Consider the following 3,182-nt stretch of genomic DNA (forward strand, 5'->3'; position numbering starts at 1 on the left):
TGCGTGAAAATGAAAACAGGATCGGAGTCAACTTTCATGAACTTTCGGAACTAAAACAACAAGTTGCTACCATGTCGACCACTCAACAACAATTACTATCCAAGGTAGACGATCTGGAAAATAGGTCCAGACGCAACAACCTGCGACTTCTGGGTCTTAAGGAAACGATTAAAGGCAACGATCTTACTAAATTTCTTCAAACCGATCTCCCTGAGCTACTCGGCATCTCGGCTGAACTGAATAATTTTGAGATAGAACGAGCACATAGATTAGGTCCTTTTCGCGATTCTAACATCTCACGCCCTAGAGCTGTTATCTTCAAGTGCTTAAATTTTCGTCACAAGGATCTGATATGGTCAACTGCTCGACAGAAGGGCCCTCTTCAGTGGGATGGCCAACGTATCCTCTTGTTCCAGGACTACTCCGCGGAGGTTGCCAGAGCACGCAGAAATATGTCCCCTGTCTGCTCTCAGCTCATCCAATCAGGGACTCGCTTCGCGCTCTTATTCCCAGCTAGACTTCGCATTTTCTCATCTCAAGGCCCTAAAGATTTCACAGAAGTTGCTGACGCCCAAGCTTTCCTTAATGAAGTAAAAGAGTCCTCGGACCCCTCCACGATGGATCATAATGATTGATTACGGGAAGATGTCCCATACCTATTTTGATGCCTTTACCAGGTTTTACCCTTTTCTTCAAAAATATGTTTATAATCTGATTTAGGATTATAATTACATATATACTTGTGACGTTGCTTTATAGTTATTATTAAGACTATTGTCTTTTTTTTTTTCTTTTCAATAGGCTGAGATCAATGACTATAGTTTTGGTTATATGTTTGCATTTGATTCGCAATCTCTGCATATAAGTATCTATCTTTATTTTCTTTTTATGTCTATGTCCATTTGTCTATTTGTTTCTTTATACTGTATGAATCACGAAGCTCATGCCCTTCATAGCTTATTTATGACTTATACTAGAGCCGACATTCATATTATTATGAACCTACCTAGCACCGACCGGTATTATGGGGAGTATATTAACATTTATACTACACTTTTTTACTATTTGCATTACCTAATTTCCACACCTTGTGATGCCTTCCCACCTTAGGTTTTGCACCTGGAATGTCAGGGGGATTCACTCACCAGTGAAAAGAAAGCGCATATTGACATATCTTAATAAGCTTAAATCTGATATCACTTATTTGCAGGAGACTCATTTAACTCCCACAGAACACGCCAAGCTAAACACACTGCACCACCAGGTAGTGGCGTCATCATCATTTGGTTCTAAGTCACGTGGAGTGGTAATCCTAATACGCAAGGGTATTCAATTCGATATTCACTCCTCTGATGTAGACCAAGAGGGCCGATACATTCTTATGGATGTCACGCTAGACGGCACTAGATATTGTTTGTGTAATGTCTATGGTCCCAATATATATGATAAATCTTTTTTCCTAGGATTGATTAACAAATTATATTCTTTTGCAGATTCTAAGATTATATTAGGGGGTGATTTCAATCTGGTCGCTTCCCCAACCTTAGATAGGAAAACTTTTTCTCATTCCTCCCCCAAACAACCAAAAATAGGTTTAAATTATATAGCCAAAGAATTGAATTTATTAGATGTGTGGAGAATGAGACACCCCACTGATCTGGAATACACGTACTACTCAGCCACTCATAACGCCTTTTCTAGGCTTGATTATTTTTACTTATCTAACTCAATATCCCCAATGATTATCGATACATCGATTGAAACTATAGCTATTTCGGATCATGCGCCGGTGTGGGTGGATGTACAGGGGAAATTCCTTTTGGGTTCATACTCCCAATGGCGATTCCGGCAAAATTAGCCTCATCCCTTAAATTTAAGTCAATGCTAGAGTCTGCTTGGGCCAATTACGAAATGAACAACCAAATACATAAAGATAACCCAGGTTTATATTGGCAAACTGCTAAGGCGGTGATTAGGGGGGAAATTATCTCCTTTATGACAAAATATAAGGCTGAACAGGACGCCACTTATAGATCTGCACAGACGGCCTTAACATCCGCATTTCAAGCTCTAAGAGCTTCACCCTCACCGGTGACTAGAGCCGCATATGGTGAGTGCAAGTTACACTTTGATCAAATCCTCACTCAAATGGATGATAAATATGTATACTCAGGTAAATTACATTTCTTTCGATACGGCAACAAACCTAGCCGACTCCTATCAAACATGCTGAGAGGTACCAAGCCACATAATAATATTGCAGCTCTCAAAGATGAAAGCTCTGCCATACAATACAATGGCAAAGATATCGCGAATATCTTTTTCCGTTACTACCAAAACCTCTATTCCCAAGACCCAATAGATATCACTAAAAAGGAGGCTTTTTGGGAATCACACACCCTGCCACAGATTTCATCTGCACAGGCTGATATATTGATTGGCAAAATTACACATGAAGAGGTAGATCAGGCTGTTAAATCTCTCAAGACGTTCAAGGCCCCAGGCCCAGATGGTCTGAGTGGGGAGTTTTTCAAAATATTACGTCCCCAAATCACAGAGACTTTAACTAATGTATTTAACTCCATAATGGATAGTAAAATAATCCCTCACTATTTTAATTCAGCCATTATAAAAGTTCTGCCGAAGTCAGGCAGAGGCCCCCTTTTGCCTTCATCATATAGACCCATTTCTCTACTTAACGTAGACTATAAATTATTGACAAAAATTTTAGCAGAGCGGTTGAAGTTGATTCTCCCGTCTATCATACACCCGGACCAAACCGGGTTTATTTGTGGCAGAAATTCTGTCACAAACATTAGGAAAGTCCTTACGGTGCTGCAGTCTCTGCATATGGGCGAGACGGGTGATCCCCGGTTCTTGTTGTCTTTAGACGCAGAAAAAGCGTTTGATCTGGTAACCTGGGATCACCTGTTTGAATCTCTGCGTCGGTTTGGTATGCCCGCCCTTTTTGTTGAGATCATACGATCCTTATATACTTCTCCCCTTACTCAGATTCTCACTAATAGATATTTGTCACCTGTATTCTGTACACAGAGAGGGACGAGACAGGGTTGCCCGCTTTCTCCACTTTTGTTTGCAATTGCGCTAGAGCCATTGGCGATAGCAATAAGACAGGAAACGGAGGTAAAGGGTATTACTATCAGAAACCAAACATGTAAATT

This window comes from Taudactylus pleione, unplaced genomic scaffold (genome assembly GCF_031769625.1).
Source record: "Taudactylus pleione unplaced genomic scaffold, aTauple2 ptg001313l, whole genome shotgun sequence".
Taxonomy (NCBI): domain Eukaryota; kingdom Metazoa; phylum Chordata; class Amphibia; order Anura; family Myobatrachidae; genus Taudactylus; species Taudactylus pleione.